We start from the raw sequence: 8,590 nt of genomic DNA on the forward strand, positions 1-8,590 counted from the left end.
AGATGCATACACATATTATATATTGTTGTATAGCTTTCCTTATATGTTTGAGATCTATAATATTAAAATTGAAATATGTGGTACCGTGGCAAACTGCAATGGCAGAGGCACGTATCAAGGATATGAAGATCGTTAAAGTCGCAACAGATATCAAGTCAAAAATACAAACTATTTTATTTTACATTTTCACACATTTCTGTTGGCACAGATCGATTTAGACTGATGAGAAACCTATCAATTGATATCAGATTTCTCTAAATCGGGGTTTATTTACTATTGTAATGACTTATTCACCTGTTTGTTAAACGATCGTATAGAAGACATTAGGAGAAAAGACAGACAAATGAAGACGTACTTAATAAGATACACACACATATTATTTACTGTTGTACAGCTTTAATTATATTCTTCAAATTTATAGTATTAGCATCGAAATATGTTGTACAATCGCAAAACGGCAATGGTAGTTTCACGTAGCAAGGATATGAAAATCGGTAATGTCGCACCCGATATTCAGTAAAAAGAACAATCTTTTTTATTTTGCTTTTTCACCCATGTCTATTGGCAGAGATCGACTTAGTCTCATGATTAACGTATCAATTGATATCAAACTTGTCAACATCGCTGGTTGTTTGCGATTGGTATGACTTATTCACCTATATGGAAAATGTTTGGTTAGGAAGGCACTAAACGCAAGGACGTACAAATGAAGACGTACTTCATAAGATGAATACACACATATTATTTACCGTTGTGCAGCTTTTATTATATGTTTCAGATTTATAGAATTAGCATCGTAAAAATGTGATACGATCGCAAAACGGGAATGGCAGATGGACGTAGCAAGGAATCGATGATCAGCAACGTTGCAAACGATACTGAGTGAAAAATATCAACTTTTCTATCTTGCATTTTCACCCATTTATATTGGCACATCTATTTAGACTGATGAAAAACTTGTCAACTGATATCAAACGTGTCAAAATCGTTCTTTGTTTGCGATTAGTATGACTTATTCGCCCATATGGAAAACTTTCGTATAGGTCAGATGTAGGCACACGGAAAGACAGATAAAGACGTGCTTAATAAGATACATACACATATTTTATAATTATGTACAGCTTTAATTCTATGCTTCAGATCTATAGTATTAGCATGGAAGTATGTGCGACCATCGCAGAACGGGAACGCTGTATGAACGTAGCAAGGATATGAAGATCAGTAAAGTCGAACCCAATATTCAGTAAAAAGTATACTTTTTTGTATTTTGCATGTTCACATATGTCTATTGGCACAGATCGAGTTAGACTGATGAGAAACCTATATAATAATATGAAATTTGTCAAAATTGGTGTTTGTTTACTATTGGTATGACTTATTCGTTTGTATCGCAACCGTTCGTATAGGAAGGCATTGGGCACACGAACATACATATGAAGACGCACTTAATAAGATACATACACATATTATTTACTGTTGTACAGCTTTAATTATATGTTTCCAATCTATAGTATTAGCATCCAATTATGTGCTACCATCCTAAACGGCAAGGGTGGAAGCATCAAGGATACGAAGATCGGTAAAGTCGCAAGCGACAATGAGTCACAAATAGCAACTTTTTTATTATTCATTTTCGCCATATTTTTTATTGTTGTTGTTGTGTGTGTGTGTGTGTGTGGCATAGATCGGTTTAAACTGATGAGAAACCTATAAATTGATATCAAATATGTCGAAATCGGTGGTCGTTTACGATTGGTACAACTTATTTACCTATGTGGAACATGTTCGTGTAGGAAGGCATTTGGCGCACGGTAAGACAAATGAAGACGTACTTAATAAGATATATTAACATGTTATGCTGTTGTTTAGCTTTAATTTTATGCTTGAAATCAGTAGTGTCAGCATCGAAGTATGTTGTAAACTCCCCCTCCCCTTAGTACGCTACTGCAAGCACACTTTGTCAAATGCTAACATGCACTAACTTTCTTGAAAATTATAATTATCAAAAAAATTCTGGATTCGTATATTATAACCTTATAATGCGCCTTCATTTTCCCTCAGGTAGGTCTCCAGGTCGAATTGTCAAGAACAACAGGAACCAATATCGTACATTCTTTGTTAAGCGATCGCTCCGGTGGTGCAGTGTCTCTACAGAGCGCCCGCCTCGGATGCGAGAGGTCGCGGATTTAAACCCCGGTCGAATCATACTAAAGACTTGTAAAAATGATACTAGCAGCTGCCTCTTTTGGCGCCCATCATTAAGAGGTTAGTGTTCGGATTGGTCGGACTGGTGTCAGGATAATGTGATTAGGTGGGACAAAATGCTGTATGTTTGTGGCATGATGCCACATTGCTACACATCATTATAAACTGTAACAATGCAGACATGGTAGCGATATGACTGCATTTTTTTAAAGCTACGTAAAAGATTACACACACACACTTTGCTAGGGTATTTGCTATTTGAAGAGATGGAATCTTGTTCATATTTCAACCGCTTTTTATTAAAATCATCGCTGTGACCAACATATACGATAATAATAATCCCGATGATGATGATGATGGTTGCTGTTCATGATTTGTTTTATTAATACTGCTCCATGGGTATATTATATATCGAACTTGAAAACAGAAGCACTACCAGCAATAAAGCAACTTTGAAAACAAATCGCACTTAGTCGATATAATATATATTGACATCAAAATGAACGTCAAATGCTATTGTGTATCGAAATGAACTATCACAAGCTGGGTTTTTATTTCATTTTTATAAATAATTTTTTTTTTTTTTTTTTTTTTTTTTACATTTCTAAACCGAAATAAGCAGTACTTCAAGGCTCTGTCTATGGTATAAATATGTTCATGTACACTTTTCCATTGTAACTTTAAGTGTATAGACTGCAAATACGATGAAGCACAAATCGAGGACGTCGAGTGGTAACACTGGAACAATATTACTACTTCGGCCCAGAAGGATAACGACCTATATATGTATTCCTGCCCACTACCATGTAGGATGTATCAAACTGTATATTGCTCAAGCCCTCTTTGTCGAGCGTGCTGGTGTGTGTGTAAAAAAATAAAATGGAATATAATAACTTTAACTGAAATATATACAATTAAATTCTATTCAAAAGTGATGCGGCACCTGGGAGTAAAGCAAAAATGGAAGAAACAAACTTCCGGATCGCTACTATCAACAGCAATGGGATATACAAAGCGAAAGCAGACGAAATAGCCAAAGAAACAAACTTTGATATAATAATGATACAAGAAACACGCTATGGAATTAAGCCAGAATTCAAAATTTTAGTAGAAGACAAACTTAACGCAATAAAGATATGCAACAATTTTACAAATAATGATATTAGAGTGGGTTGCAACAATAATATTTTTTAAAAAAACAGGGAGTAAGCTAGTAAAGGTTTGAGGTGGGGGAATTCTTTTAAGGGACGGTTGCTACATGTTAAAATGTTGAATTGGCATATTATAAATGTGTACATGCCAGCTAATAGAAATAAGAAACTAATTTTAAAGAAAACTTATATACCTACCTACAACAATATTCGATGGAAAATCTAATCATAGGGGGAGATTTCAACTGGGTAGGGGACGAAATTGACAGAACGACTGACCTAACAAGTGACAAAATATACCGAACTGAAATGGTAAATTTATTAAATAAACACAATTTACATGACATTCATAGAAAACTGAACATTTTAAGAAGAGAATTTACCTTTAACTATAAATAAAACCAGTCTAGCAGGTTTTATAAATTTTAGGGGAATTTTTATGATCCATTAATATATATTAATACTGCAATAACCAACCAAAAACTATCAGACCATTTCATGTTCACTATTCACCTAAAAATGAAAAAAAAAAGAAAAATATGGGCCAGGACTATGGAAACTAATTAATAGGATTTTAAATGACAAAGAATATGTCGAAATAATAAAATAAAAAAGAAATTGAAACCTTCAAAAATGAAGAAAATATTAATATAATAATTGATTGGGATGTTTTGAAAAACATAATAAAAAGAATATCTATTCAGTACTCAAATAGAGGGCGGAAAAACAGAAAAAAGACAAACACGAACTCAAATTCGAACTAAGCAAAACAACAAACGACGATGGAGAAAAAAAAACGATTGACAGACAAAATTAAAATCATTGAAGAACACGAAAATCAGGGGAGAATAATAAGGGCGGGAAAATTTATAGAGATCTACAACAAGGCAAAAAACATATAAACGAGAAGAATTTAGAAAAGGGGGTGATACAATTTTAAACAAAATCAAAATAAACAATGTAACCCATACTGTAAAAGAAGATATCCTAAATAATATTTCCCAATATTATAAAGAACTATACACCACACAGAACATATACTTCAGCACAACCGACAGCTCCTTAAAAAAATGTCGACTGTGAGATGACATCAACAGAACATAGAGACCAATGTGATGACGTCATCTCAGATGAAGAAATCACAAAAAGTATATCTACACTCACAACAATCGCCAGGGAACGATGGACTCACCGTGGAATTCTACCAAAAGTTCCACGGTGAACTGACGCCGATCTTAAAGCTTTGTATAATAATATATTTTTAAGTAAAAATAAAATGACTAAATCTATGAGGGAGGGAGTTATCACAATTATATACAAAGGGAAAGGGGATAGAGACAAGATTAAAAACTGGAGGCCCATATCACTTTTAAACACGGACTATAAGATTTTAAGTAGGATTTTAACAAATAGAGTAACGGGTAGGATAAACAAAATAATTAATGTAAATCAAACTTGTCGGGGAGGGATATACAAAACAATATTTTAAACATTAAAACTATAATTAACTACATAAATGAAACAGGTATGATGAGTGCTATGGTACTCTTCGACCAGGAGAAAGCTTTCGACCGATTTGAACAAAACTATATAAAGAATGTTTTTAAAAAATTTGGTTTCAGACCCAATTTCCGAAATGCACCAAAATCCTACAAACTGGGATAATTTCATGTGTACAATTAAACGGGAAATGCACGAAATAATTTGAAATACAACGATCAGTGAGACAAGGATGTCCACTATCAATGCTACAATACGTAATGGCAATAGAAATCCTAAGTCACACGATAAGAAACAACCCAGAAATACAAGCAGGGGCGTATTAACCATTAGGCAGACTAAGCACTTGCTTAGGGCACCAGGGCCAAAGGGGGCACCACAAAGTTGAGAAAAGGGTGAAAAGAAAAAAAAGCGAATGAAGATTTGTAAAAAAAGTTGATAAAACTAGTGCCAATTGATCATAATGTTCTGTTTCTTGATCATGGTACACCCTAGGGTTATCTTCCCAGGTGTAAGTGGAAAGGAGGGGGCACCAAGATTTGTCAGTGCTTAGGGCACCAGTGAGCCTTAATCCGCCCCTGAATGCAAGGCATACAAATACCAAACCTAAAAAGAATAAAAAGAGCTGCATATGATTGCACCAACTTTATAAGAGAGGGGAAATGCTATAAGCATCTAGTAGAAGAATTTGAAAAATTTGGTAAAGCGTCGGGTTCCAAAATAAACCACAACAAGCACGAAATCTTAAAAATAGTTAAGAAAAATATGGGCCACCCCAACCCATCCACCCCCACACACACCTACTGAGAGACACGGTAAAGGCTCTAAGGGTTTACCTTGGTAAAAATAAAAAAGAAACTGTAGAAAACTATGAACATATTATCAACAAAATAAGAGAAAATATGAAAATCTGGCCATGGCGCCATTACGTATCATGGAGCGGGCCCAAGTGGCCAAGACTTATTTATACTCAAATATTAACTACATAATTAAATCCATATATATGGATAATACAATTTTAAACAAAACAGACAAAGAAATAATAGATTATATATGGAATCATAAAATGCATTATGTAAAAAAAGAGACATTATATAGGGCCAAAAGTAAAGGGGGCTTGGGGTTGCCGAGCCCCCTACTACTATAATTAACTAACATAATCAATAGATTAAAAAAATTGCAATCAGACCCGGCTACAGCGTGGGAAGCACTGTTCATCTAGTGGTTCGGCTTCACCTTGAGAAACCGACCAGAGATATACAAAAATAACAAATTAATATAAAAATTGAAATGCCACGCAAATTTAAACATATAAGAGAACTAATTTTAAAATATAGAGACAAAACAGATTTATGGAAAATAGAAATAAGTAAAAGTGACGCTTGGATTAGGGAGGAGGTAACCAAAAATATAAAATGTAGATTAGAGCAGGACAACTGGGGGGTAAATTGGACAAAAACTTGGAAAAATTGGTGAAAATAAGATCTGTTAAAACACAAAGTATGATTTTTTAAATACCTGCACAACACCTGGCTAACAGACGAAGAAGCAATCAAACGTCGTATGCTCAGGGTAATGCCGAAATGCCCTTTATGTAAAACAGCGAACTTCACCAAGCTACATACGATTGCCCAATGTGAAAAAACTAAACATAATAGGATAAAGTTAATAATGGAAATTTGCAAAACAATATAAGTATAACAAAAATAACATTTTATTCATAGATGTAGACTACGAAAACAAAATCGTTCTAAAAATGTATAGACTATATAGTAACTACGATGATATCCTGTGAACAGGTGATAAAGATTTTTAAATAGCATACGCAGTAAAAATAAGAATATTAACCACAATACGAACTCAATACGTCTTACGACGAACAGATACTTACCGTCAGGCTGATATAACGCAATTTATGTTGGAATTGGGGGAGAGAGGAATAGGTATGACAGACCGAAGGGTCGCGTAGCGCAATTGCGAGCTGATGCCATACTCATACCCCTCCTCGCACCCCACAACAGCCATATTTTAAAGAAAATTTCAAATTATATTTCAGATATTTCAAAGAAACCCATATAACTTTTTTTTAAAAGAGAAAATGGAAGAAAGGAAGAAAGAAAACAATAAAAGAATTTTGTAATTTAATTTTTTATTCTTTCTGTGAAAAAAATTCTAAAGACATATATAGTAAGGGATACAGGGGAAATATAAGGGGGAAGTAAATAGCGATGACATCATGGGGCTAAGTCACATGGCGCTAAGCGAAGTGGACAGGCACATCAAGAATCTTTGAAAACACCCCATGTAGAACATAAACAGACAAAACAGAGACACAAATACATACTGTATAACACTTAGTTTAAAACCCTACTAACTTCTTCTATATCTTAAAATCCATACAGCTCCCGCACTGCATGGTTGACCACTGCACAATAATGTGGACTCATACATACGTTTGGATCTTTCAATAAAGCATAATCAGATAAACTAAATAAAGGAGGCCTAACGCGACCCAGGAGAAACACAGAGAATAAAGAAGCGTGAACCTTGGATCGAGCGTAATCTACCTATCAACATCTTTAAAACCTATTATGAGGAACGACACATATTATCACTCGAATAATAAAATGGGAAATTATTTTTTTAAACAAAATCTAAATAGTACACCATTCCATCGTCAAAATTAGAAAACCATAAAACAAATTAAAAGATACAATATAACATCATAAAGGAAGAAATACAACTGGGAAAGATAGTTGATCTATACTTGCTGTCTCAAACATAAAGAAAATATAGCATACATAAACATAAATACCCATCAACATATCTACAAACTAAATTTTTTATATAAAATTTTGTTTTAAATAAAACATACAGCACATCTGAGGGGGGAAACACACAAACATAAAATACTTTTTAATTTTTTGGAAATGGGGGGCATATTTCCGGCGCCCCCCTCCCCCCAAAAAAAGTGTGTTTGTGTGTGCGTGTGCGTGTGCGTGTGTGTGTTATTACACCCATTACATTACTTGCAAAATATATATGGTGCTGACATTTTCGGCAAGAGGGAGACATACCGATATTCTGCATATTATTATTTTAATGTTTTTCAGAGCGAGAGTATTGGGGCCTGATCTGTGCAATATATTGCTCAACTGATATAGCGGGTATAATAGAGCCCCCCCCCCCCGCCCGAGTTCACCACAGAGCGCTCGTGTAATATACGGTTTAATACAAAATACATGATCGTGGGCAGGAATATACAAATTTTGGTCGATATACATGATCGTTGATATCTATTCAAACGAGGGCCATGAAATACATTAGCAAATCCCTACAGTATTTAAGGCAGGCGATTACGAATTATTTAAACCACATTCTTCATCTGTCACGGATTTTATAATCATTTTGACGTGGCTGCTTTATCTCGAGGAAAACGAGCGGTAAGTGTTATATAAAACAAAATCTTAATAGCAATTTGATCACTTTTGCGTCATTTTGCAGTAAGAATAGTAACAAATAGAGGATAATTTCTTTTCCTACGTTAGGCATAATACCTGGTATGTTTCTTAGTGTGGTACACACACACACAAACCAAAATAACACCAACAACATTTTAAAAAACCCACAAAAACGAGTGGCGCGCCGAAGCCACGGGCTAAAATGTTTTTTAAATATTTATTTATAGCATCAGTCACAAATTGAAATATATCCAGTATTAGCGTTGGAAAAGA

Source organism: Sinohyriopsis cumingii, chromosome 14, assembly GCF_028554795.1.
Source record: "Sinohyriopsis cumingii isolate HCF-2022 chromosome 14, ASM2855479v2, whole genome shotgun sequence".
In the NCBI taxonomy this organism is placed as follows: Eukaryota; Metazoa; Mollusca; class Bivalvia; order Unionida; family Unionidae; genus Sinohyriopsis; species Sinohyriopsis cumingii.